The sequence below is a fragment of the Equus caballus genome, chromosome 6, assembly GCF_041296265.1.
Source record: "Equus caballus isolate H_3958 breed thoroughbred chromosome 6, TB-T2T, whole genome shotgun sequence".
NCBI classification, from domain to species: Eukaryota; Metazoa; Chordata; class Mammalia; order Perissodactyla; family Equidae; genus Equus; species Equus caballus.
The window spans coordinates 20,961,935-20,973,250 of NC_091689.1; the positions used below are offsets into that span (position 1 = coordinate 20,961,935).

At 43.8% G+C, this 11,316-nt stretch overlaps 1 long non-coding RNA gene across 1 annotated transcript; it reads left to right on the plus strand.

Annotated features, from left to right (window-relative positions):
• Window positions 1-399: 399 nt before the first annotated feature.
• On the plus strand, window positions 400-10,382 carry LOC138924584 (uncharacterized). The gene is made up of 5 exons (XR_011439555.1): window positions 400-4,457; window positions 4,714-4,915; window positions 5,323-5,500; window positions 8,302-8,422; window positions 9,626-10,382. It is a non-coding gene; the product is annotated as an uncharacterized lncRNA (long non-coding RNA).
• The last annotated feature ends 934 nt before the right edge of the window (window positions 10,383-11,316 follow it).

The following is an 11,316-nucleotide window of genomic DNA, read 5'->3' on the forward strand; positions in this document are numbered from 1 at the left end:
ATGAAAGTGTCTGGTACAAACCAGGTTGCAATTAATATCTACCAAGTGCACGAATGAGTGTCTACCTCTACCATATCTTAACATCCAATGGATGTAGTCTTTCCCACAATATTCTTTTTTTTTTTGGTGAGGAAGATTGGTCCTGAGCTAACATCTGTTGCTAATCCTCCTCTTTTTGTTTTCTCCCCCAAACCCCAGTACAGAGTTGTACATCCTAGTTGCAAGTCATTCCAGTTCCTCTATGTGGGATGCCTCCACAGCATGGCTTGATGAGCAGTGCGTACGTCCATGCCCAGGATTCAAACTGGCGAAACCCCAGGCTGCCAAAGCATAGCCCATGAACTTAACCACTCGGCCACGGGGCCGACCCTTCCCACCATATCCTTTTAAAAAACATTTACTTGCCTCTTTTGTCTGCTTATTTTTCCAGAAAAAAAAATTGTTTGAATCCCCTTTCCCAAATTCTAAAATAAGCAAACAGAAAAACAACTCTATTTGTATTATTCATTGAAATTGTCTGAACTTCAAAATTAACTTGGAGAAAAATGCCTTTTTAGAATATTCTGCTTTACCACTCAGAAATACGGGGTTTCCTTTCTTCTCTCCCTTCTGAAGATTCTTTCACGGTTCTCAGTGCAACTTTCATTTGTCTTTGAGATGATTTCGAGCTGTTTTATGGGATATTTTGTGTCCCTACAGTGAGTGGGATCCTTTTTCTACCACATCTCTTAATTCAGAATTATGGGTATACAGGACAATTCTTTTGGGTGTTAATTTTGTCCACACGCTTTGGTGAATTCTCTTCTGACGTGTTCTATATTGCAGTGCACGTCGATACTTGAGGCATATAATAATCATGATGATGACTAACATAATTACAACAATTGTGATCATAACAGCAATCGTAGCAATGACATGATCACGACGTATCATCACACTGTCTTAGGTGTCTTCCATTCCTACAACCACACCTGGGAGCTGGTAGACCCACAATGAATATTTGTTGGAAAAATGAATAAATTAGTAGCCAGAGTCACAATTCTCATTTTCCCCTGATTTCTTGGAGCTTCAAGTGAAGCACTGACCATGATGACGACTCTTTGAAGACAACTATTCTTAATCTGTGAGGCGAGAATCTTTTCAGTCCTGGTTTTCAAAGAGCTACACCTGGAAAGAGAACCGAAATGTACTAAATGCATTTTCAACACCTTCTGAAATGGTTATGTTTTTCTTTTTTCAAATATCAATACAGGACATTATTTAAAGTTTGTAACATCTTTCCATTTCTGGGGTAAATTCTATACATCCATGTATGTGTATATTCAGATTTAGAACACAGGCGTGTGGTAGGATTTTGAGTAAGATCTTCACATCCTAGTTAAATGTGAGACCAATTTTCAGTGCATATCTCTGATGTTCTGGTCAAATGTTGGAGTCAGGTTTAGGCTAGCATTTCAAAAACAAATTTTCTGTTACATTATCATTGTCATTTCCTTAAAAAGATACCTGAAACCAGAGTCTTTAAGGAGTAATCATTTGAAAACGTCTACAATATTTTTTGGTTATTGACCCCATTATTTAAAATTTCTATTATTTAAAAATTTGGACAAAATATTTCTCTTTATTGACATTTTCAAGTTAATTACTGTATGATTTTGCTAAGGAGGTTTGTACCTTTAAGAAATAGTATCATATCTCTTCTTATAACAACTTATAAATTTCTAATTTTTATTCTTTGTATTTCAGATTTTTAAAAATTAGATTTGACAAACCCTATTTTGCTGATTTTTGTAAAAGGAAGCAACTCTTGGTTACATTTATAGATTTCATTCTTTTTTCTAATTAATTAATTTCTGCCATATTTCCTTTATTCTTCTTCTCCAGGTTTCCTTAGGACTAATTTTGTGTAAAAACAAAAAAACCCTGAATCCTGAGGTGAATTTTTAGTATATGTAATTCCTGTTATCTCTTTTTTAAAAAAAATGTGCCTCTCTCTCTGATGATCTTAGTGGCTCTGACATACATATTTTGAGATAGTGTGTTCTCATTTTCATTCCCATCTAAGTAGCCCACCATTGTACACTTTTATTTACTTCTTAATCCTACAGGTTTTTAGACAAATGACTTTAATTTTAATATTTTGGAGTGATTTTTGTGTTTTCTTTTGAGCTCATGTTGTTAATTTGTAAGTTTATTGTACCATGGCAAAAAATGTGATTTTTGTATTGCTTTGTGGAATACACGAGATCTGTAGAGGTGAGCATATGACAAATGTTCTAAATTTCCATGGATACTTAAAGTAAGCAAAAAAGCTTATTTATTTCTAGGAAAAAATTACATGTCTAGAAATTTCTCATTAATTACATCGATCAAATCTCATGCATTCATATTTATTTTGTGGTGTTTAATCTCTCTTGGACTGACAATATTGTTTTAAAATCTTACCGTTGCCTTTCTGTTAAACGTTGTTTGCAGTTATAGTAATTTTTGCTTTATTGACTTTAATCCATCAACGAATCTCTAACACCAGTATCTTCTCACATTGCGTTGGGTTTTGTGTCCATTAAAAATGGTCCTATTTGCCCCATTAAATAGCATTTGTTTGGAATTCAGCTTCTCTGCAATTATATTTCTATCTGTTCTTTTTATACGCTAACATTTGCATATTGTATATTTGCTCATCCTTTTATTTTCAATCTCCCTGTTTTTCCCCTTTGGGTGTATTTTTGTAAGTAGAATGTCAGGGGAATCTTGGCATTTTAATAAGTGGGTTTAATTCATTTCTTGTCCTGCTTTGCTTTCGTGTTTTGTGCTGTTGGCTTTAGTGCTCCTCGCCGCTCCATTTCTCGCCTGCCCTTTGCCTTGGAGAAATATGTTTAGTTTGCTCTTCTGAAACGACTTTGAACTTTGGCATTCTACATTTAATTCTATCAGAGCGGGGCTTCCCAGAGTGTGTTTGGCAGAACGCTGGCACTGTGAGACGCTCTGTGGAAAAAAGAGATCTGCGATCAAACATCACAAAGAAGGTGGCATCCTGTATATCCCCTAAGAGAGTTTTAAAGCACAACAGAGTAGAAAAGCCTCTGATAAGTCCTGCCGTGTGGGTAGGGGAAGCTCCTGTCCTGGTTTGTTTCCCCCTAGTTATTTTTTAAGAGGGCTTATGCCACTGTCACAGCCTGAAGCCCTCAAGAAGATACTTCCCCAAACGTTAGTCGAATATGAATTTCTGAGCTTATTCTGGTACAGTGGGGAAAATTCCAGTATTGATGAGGTTCTCTGCCTGTACCCCGTGCATCCCTAAGACTCAGCCACTGAGTCCTCTTCCTCCCCCTAAGAAGAGGAGTGTGAGCTCCCTGGAGCAAAGGGAGTCGTAGCATAGGGAGCGGCATGCATTTGACCCAGAGGAGGTCCTCCTGGGCGTGAAGGTGGGGACAAGACCCTTCAGAATGGGAGGGAGGAGGAGGAGGGGAAAGGGGAGGAGGCCAAGAGGTGAAAGCCAGGTTCTGTGTACCCTGTGGTCCAGAAGGATCCAGAAGAGGGATGCTGGGTGTTCTGGAGTGTTGGCCTGCCCCGGGACCCGTAGGGAGGTGTGGGAAGACCCCAAGGCTGAGGCTGCCAGCTGTGGCCGAGACCCTGAGGGCCCGCAGCTCCAGCGAGAACCGATGTGGGACCACTGGGTGCCTGGCCATGCCGAGGGAGTCTCAGGCTTTGGTACCAGGTCAGGCGGGCACAAGTGGAATCAGAGCATCACTCAGAGGCCTGAGAGGGTCCCATTCCTGGGTCAGAATTCCTTCTGGGAACAGAGGGCACACTGGAGCTAGGATACCTGGAGTGGAGGTGAATAAAGGAACTCTCTTGAAAGGTGTGTCTGAGGACAGGGGACCACGGGGGACAGAAGAGTGAGAGGAGGGAGTGGTTACTGAACCCAGACATGGGGAGGGCTACATGGAGAGGACTGCCTCCCAGGAGCTGAGACCTTTAGCTGAGGGACCAGGCAGCCCCCAGTGACCCCATAGGGAAGCAACCAGGGAAATAAATACCCTGGCCCCAATGTCCTCCCCTCCCGTCATCTCCTGTCAATGTCTCCATTGACCAAACCCAACCAGTAGCTGCAGGGCAAGGAGACCTATGGATGGGGTCCATACAGGTCAGCTTCACAGGACACAGAGTGGGGTGGGAAGGATGGGAGTGCACTTGGAGGGCAATACCCAAGGTCAGCACAGTGCCCAGCGGTGGATTCAAGACCCTCCCGCCCCCACGCTGTGTGGTTGAGTCCACTCTCCTCTCTACCCAGATGTCATCTTGCCTGGAGAAAGGGGCAACAAATGCTGAAAAAGAGCCCTCCATTGGCCCCACCTCCTTGTCCTGCCACCTCACCAGTCCCAGAGGAGGGATTCAGATCAACAGGGGAACAGCGATGAAAAATAACACTATGTACTTTTGCACACGAGAGCGAAGTACGTAACTGTCACCTCTGATTCACAACCACGTGAATATTTAGTATGAGTCAGTTTTAAATATTTGTCTGTTTTATGGTAGCAAGTTAATCTGCTGAAAAGCCTTTGTTACAGTTAATGCCTCAGAATAATCCCCATTTCCCTTCTGCACATTGGCATCCATTATTTGCAACCCACACATTGTCAAACGGTGATGTCTTTGCATTTACTGTTATTCAATTGAACCATTGCATGCGTGGGAACCCTACGTGAGCAGTCTCCACGAGGCCCAGTGACTGAAAGCCTGGATGGACGCTCCAAAGATGCTCTGCAGTGGTGGAAGGAACCACCTGCGTTTCTCTTTACTCGACATGTCAGAGTCAGGAGTCAGTCCTGTTGAACCTACAGCCACCACCTGGACTTGGATGCTCGGAGGAATATGTGTATTCCAGATGCTCCTATCTTCGCTCCTACTCTTCGTGCGTACCTCTGTTAGCCAGCCTTGCTGGGAGCTGTGGGGTTGGATCAGTATAGTTAGGATGGCCAGCATTGAGGTCACTGGCCTGTTTCATACGATTCAGAACATGGATGGTCCTGATTGGGTGGGGATGCTGGGTCCCCATACCCGAGGCTTCCTCGTGGTGGGTTTCAGCTTGGGCAGGGATTTGCAGTGCTGGCTGCACATCAGAATCACCCAGGGGGCTTTAAAAAGGCTGGTGCCTGGTTTCCACCTCCATCCATCCAGTCAGAATCTCTGGGGTCCTGTGTGGGCATCTGGGCTTTTTAAGGAGCCCAGGTGATTGTAACATGCAGGTAGGTTAAGACTGAGAACCACGAAGCTGGGCTAACCCCCTTTCTCCTCACCTGTCACTCATTTCTCCCCCAGGAGGAAGAGGAGTAGTCAACCATTGGTGACTATTGATGACTACTGAGACTATTGGCTCCTTCTTAACCCCTTTCTTGAACCTGCCTGTATGCAGAGAGGTGCGTTCTGGCCTATGGTCTTGCCCTGATCAGTCCCTAAGGGCGAAGTCCCATGGGTGTCTAGCCCTGTGGGTGGCCAGGTGGGTATCTGCTAATTCTGTGGCAAAGCATTAGGAGCCCACTTGGCCAACATCTCAAGCCATATCTCCAATGCACTTTGGCCATTGATAGAGCTGATATTCTCATCTCTTGCCTGGCGTCTCTTTCTATATCTCATTGATTCAGAACACAGACTGTAAAGAGAGGGATGATGTGTGTTGACGCTCCCTCTCCTAGGTTGAATTTGTCTGATTGGCACATTCTTCTGCCACTATGGGGGAAGGTGTATCATAGAATGTGTTTCAAGAATGTCTCTATTTATAACAAAGAATTATGATTAAACAGAAGCAAACCAAATTCATCTTCATTATAATACACACTTGCTTGCGTATTCCTTTGTTTTTATTCTAGTTTCTAAATTAGCCCACTGGAGATGACAAAAAAAATACTATCTGGGGGAAGGAAAAAGATGATGACTACAGAAAGGCAAATTAGGATGGAGACCTGGGGCCTTAGATGTGATCATTCTCTGTGGGTCAGCCCTAAAATGGTCCATTGGGATTTGCTCGGAGAGTCTGGTCAGGCCACACCTCCATGGTGACCTTGCTAGAAGAGCATCCTTCATTAAGTCATACTCCTTGAAGCAGCTCTTCCCAACCCAGACTTCACCATGGACCCAGAGCAGACAGACTGGCCTTGAGTGCCACCCTTATCCTAAACCTGGGCAGACACTATTGAATCAACCATGAATTCTGCTTAGGCTTCTTGATTCGTATAGAAGAAATACACTTTCAGGGAAAGTTCCACCAAATTATATTCCCAGTGGAAATACATGAATGTTCTCCTGTCTTTGCAACATCAGATATTATTCTTTTCTATCTTTAGGCTTATAGATAAAAAATAATATCACATAGTTATTTTAATCATCATTTTGTTGATTAATGCTGATTAAACTTTTACATATTTTCTCTTTGAATTAAATTTCATCTTTATTTTCCTCTTGGAGTATTTTTTTCTGATTGATTTTTAAAAGCTCTTTACATAGTAAAGCTCATGTAAATTGAAACTATTTCCCCCAGATTGTCATTTATCTTACTTCTGTTTTTGGTAGTTTTTCACAGAAACTTTATAATTTCTATAGTAATATATGTAATTACTTTTCTATCTGTTAGATACTGAAATATTTGTCTATGCCCTTACATAATCTCTAACAAAACAAAACTCAACTTCCAATATTAATGAACAATTGTATTCTGAAAGAATGGCCAACACAGAAAAATCATCAGTGTACGTGCAGAGATGCAGGAGGTCAAAAGAAGGGAAATAATCTGAGAAAATAGAACAAGGATCTCTCTCCCCATGAAACAGACCTATCGCAAGAAATCAAAACCTTCAGAATGTACCAACAAAATTCTGAGAGACTTTGCATTTCTCAAAAGGGCACCTTCTCTAAGATTAGAAGAAATGGGTTTCAGGTGAAAAACAGGATTGCAATATTTTGGATTCCAAGGGAGGTGGCGATCTGTGGTTTGGCCATTGCAGGAAAATGAGTTGGTAGAGTAGAAAATCAGCTCAAGAGCTAGGAGCTGAAGAATAAACAGATGTCAGTCCATCTATTTATCCAGCAAGCATTTGAGTACTTCCTATGTGCCAGGCAATATTTGGGGGCTGGGATAAAGCAATGAACAAAACAGAATTTGAGTTGCCACAGAACTTGTGGTCTACCGGTGGGAGATATGAAATAAATAAACTTTATAACCAGTAGGGTATTCAGTCCTTGGGAGTCCTCTCCCTCTCAATGCCGGGTGGGGAGGAAGCTGGAGAATCTGACGAGGCAACAGCATGGTGCTTCTATGGCTGCCACACAGGATCACATTTGAAAATGTCCTGCACATGCTAATGGAATCTATCTGACTGCTGCTGCCTCCCATGGCCCAGCAGGGGCCTTGGAGGGCCCCACCCTTGGGCTCCAAGCTCCTGCTCCTGTGGCCGTCATGGTCAGATGCTCAGTCTCTTTCCCCGTGTAAAACTGCTTTGCCAGGTTGGGTGGGTCCAGACAAGCTTCCAGCTTTGGCCACATGCTTTGTGATGTGCATGATAGTCATTGGTTGTAAAACGGTGTAACAACACATTAAAATGGGACTCTTCCTGTCTCGCTTCAAGTGAAGCTTGAAGACAATAGATTTTGAAAACTCCATGCAGAAATGTCAATGTATGTTAAAAACCCACTTCTTTTTAAGATCTTTATATGTGTTGATGTTGGGATGTGGAGACTGAGAAGGAGGGTATATGAAGAGGGTTTTTGGAAAAGGCTATCATGTCTGTGAGTCAGGGAAGAAGCGAGGGGTATCCGTTCCTATCTGGAGGTTGGTTTGAGGCTTCTCACCAGGACCCCTTGGAGAGCTTGAGGCGTGTTCCCTGCAGGACTGGCCTCTGACTCTCCCAGAAAACAGGTAAAAGGCAGAGAGGAGCTGACCAGCTGCTGCTGAGTGAGCTGCAGGAGAAGTGGGCATATTGGGACTGACGTATGAGTCCAGAGTTTGTGGGGCAAAGACTTCATGAGCATTTCCTTGTATGGGTCCACATGGGGGAGCCCATAGTGAGATGTCAGTTCCTGTGAAATCTCTTATCAGAGAGAAGCTTCAGGTACTGCTGGATTCCCAGGAAGGCAGTGGGAAGGCAAAAGGGGTAAGAGGTGTGCTGGGATTTGTCCTATTATGGGAATAACAGGTAAGAAATATTCAGGGATGGGGCGGGATTTCTCCCGAAAGGAAGAGTCAGCTTAAACATCTGTCAATCACCTTAGAACATACTTGCTCAAATTACCACCTCTTTTCCACAGGTCTGTGGTGTTCATATGTGTGTGTGCATGTGCGTACCTCTGTGTATGAAGAGCAGGTGGTTCAGGGGAGGAGAAATAAAGAAGAAACAACCCACCTCCAGTCCAAGCACATCCTACTACTGTGAGTACCTGATGGCCTAGTGGTTAATGTTCAGTGCTCTCACTGCTTCAGTGGCCAGGGTTCATTTCCTGATCACAGAGCCAGACCACCCATCTGTTGGTGCCATGCTGTGGTGGTGACCCATAAGGAAGAACCAGAAGGACTCACAACTAGGATATACAACTATGCACCAGGGCTTTGGGGAGGAAAAAAAAGTTAAAAAGTATATTGAGGGGCTGGCCTGGTGGCATAGTGGTTAAGCTCATGTGCTCTGCTTCAGCGGCCTGGGGTTTATAGGTTCAGATCCCAGGCACAGACCTACACATCACTCGTCAAGCTGTGCTGGGGGTGGGGCAGGCGTCCCACATACAAAGTAGAGGAAGATGGGCACAGATGTTAGCCCATGGCCAATCTTCCTCAGCAAAAAGAGGAGGATTGGCAGTGAATGTTAGCTCAGGGCTAATCTTCCTCACTAAAAAGAAAAGCAAAAAGTATATTGAACATGCGGTTTGGTGAGGGCCCTGAACACTCAGAAGGGGTGTAGGTTGCAAGTAACTGGAAGGCCCACCCCTTGTGTTCTAGCTGAGGACCGGTTCTTGGGGCAGCAAGGAATCAAGCCCACCAGTCTGCCTCCAGCCCAAGCTGCTGCTGTCTACCCCGACTGCCCACCTTGCTGAACTGGCCAGAGGAGAAGTGGATGTGGGAACAGACCCTTTCTTGTTCCCTATGCCTGTTACCTAATCCTCCTGGGACCCCCACCCCCCCAGCCTCCTCTTTTTCTAAGGTGGTTGGTATATTAGGCAAGGACTTGATGGTTGGGAAAATCAGATTTGCCCCACAAAGAGTTAAATTCCCTGCGTGATCTCGGAGTAGAGGTTTGCAAAGCCACACTGCAGAGACAGGATGGGTTTGGAGCCATTAATGGAGGAATCAGACCCTCATTTGTCTAATTAACAGGTTTCAAGGTCACTCTCCTTTCTTCTCCGTGAATGCATATCGCTTTTAAAAGTCATTAAAATAATATGTCATGGAAAGAGGTTTGATCACAAACATAGAGCATCTTGTACCTCTGCGGTCTCCAACCGCTAATGTATCATTATAGTCATTCTAATGGTAGTTCAGGCACCAATGTTTATGAGTTTTATTTTTATTGGCAAGAATTAGAATGTGTTTAAGATCGTCCTAGTAATATTGTCACGATTACTCTTTTGCACTCTGATACAGGTTCCTAAGTGTGAAGAACGGGATGGAAGCAAAGGTCGCCCTGGGCCACCCAGGGGAAAAGCTGTGTATGTGAGCACCATCCATCATTCGGCTTGTGGTGGGGAAGAAAAAGGCTGAGATCCTCGGTCTTGATGCCCAATAAGTGATGGTCCAGTTGAATTCAACGCTGAATTTTGTAGTTTCTGTTTAGAACAAAAGAACGGAGATAACAAAACAGATTCCCTTCAATTCCTTTGAACAAAAACCTCACCTGGAAGAGACGGCATGTGCGAACGGAGGGACAAATTATTCTCTTTGCTTATAAGCGTTTTCAGGAAAATCACCACACAGAATCCTCTGAGTGGCACATCCAATGCTTGTTTTGTTAAAAGATATTGATAATGATAAATTGGCCTCGGATAAAAGGTTTATGGTTGGGGGTAATTTTATTGATTCGGGCCCGGCTGGTCTCTTGGAAGTATAATGTTATTTTCAGTAAATCGATTGTCTGGTTTGGAAAGGCTTTGCACTACGTTTGTCTTAAATTATATTTAAATAATTGATCGCAGTTTGTATTTGTTAATGACCTTTAACTGAACTGTCATTGACCTGTGTTGGGCCACAGAAATCAATTTTGTGGGTGGTTCATTGGTCTCTGTGACTTTTCTAAAATACTCGGTGTTTTTCTCTGTTCAAATCTTCTCTTAGGTGTTTAATTCAGAAATCCAGGATTCTGGTTTATTTTGGTAAATTAAAATGGAATTTTCATGAGGAGAAATGTTTCTACTCCCTTCACAGCTATTGAAAGACCACCCATATGCGCTGCATTCTCCACATTTGGGGTCAAATATTGAAACTCTAGAAGAGAGAAGGAACAGTAACACCATGTACCCAAAATGGAGCCCATCCCATCCCTTTCCTCTCAAATCTGGGCCTCCAGTTTCACAAAGGATGTCTATTATTACTCTGTTTCTCCCGTCACCCAGAATGAAGGCCTCAATTCCTCGTCTTCTTATTCTCTCCCCAACCCTCACCATACCCATTTGTTGCAAAAATCCCCTTAACTCTTCTTCTGTGCTATTGGACTTCTGGCCTCCAAACGAGACATCCCTTTTCCCCATTTCGACCACCCCCTTGCTGCTGCTTTGATTCAGATCCTTAAGGAAGGGGAGACAGGGGTATAATGGGTGGTTGCATGTCTATTGGGACGCTGAGAGATCCCCGAATTGCGTATCAGTGCGCTCTCAGGTTCTGAGGGAGCTGCACACCAAATCTGGAAGCCCGATTGTGCCCTAACCCACACAGGGAGGGCGTCTACTCACTGGTCACTGTCTAGTCCAGGGTTTCCCAAGTGGATGCTGCAGAGCCCATGGTGGGCAGAGATCCAGGGCCCCAGCCACCACTTCACCCAGAGCTTCTGGGCTTCATCTCTTTGAAGCGACTTGCCAACATCCCCTTTCTCGCTGTACGGAAGTGGCAAAATTCATCAGGGGGTAAAAATGACTTTTTTGCTTTGAAAAAACCTCAAACTAGGTCAGGGTATAGGAGATTAAAGTGAGCTATTTGCCCTACATGCTGAAGGAGCAAAATGTTCGTGTTTTCTGCAGGCAGCCTGACGGATGGGGATTGGGGGGTGGGGGGATGAGCTTGATTCTCAGTGATGACGTTGTAGTCCCTTCCTGAGGCTGCTGTAACAGAGCATCACATACTGC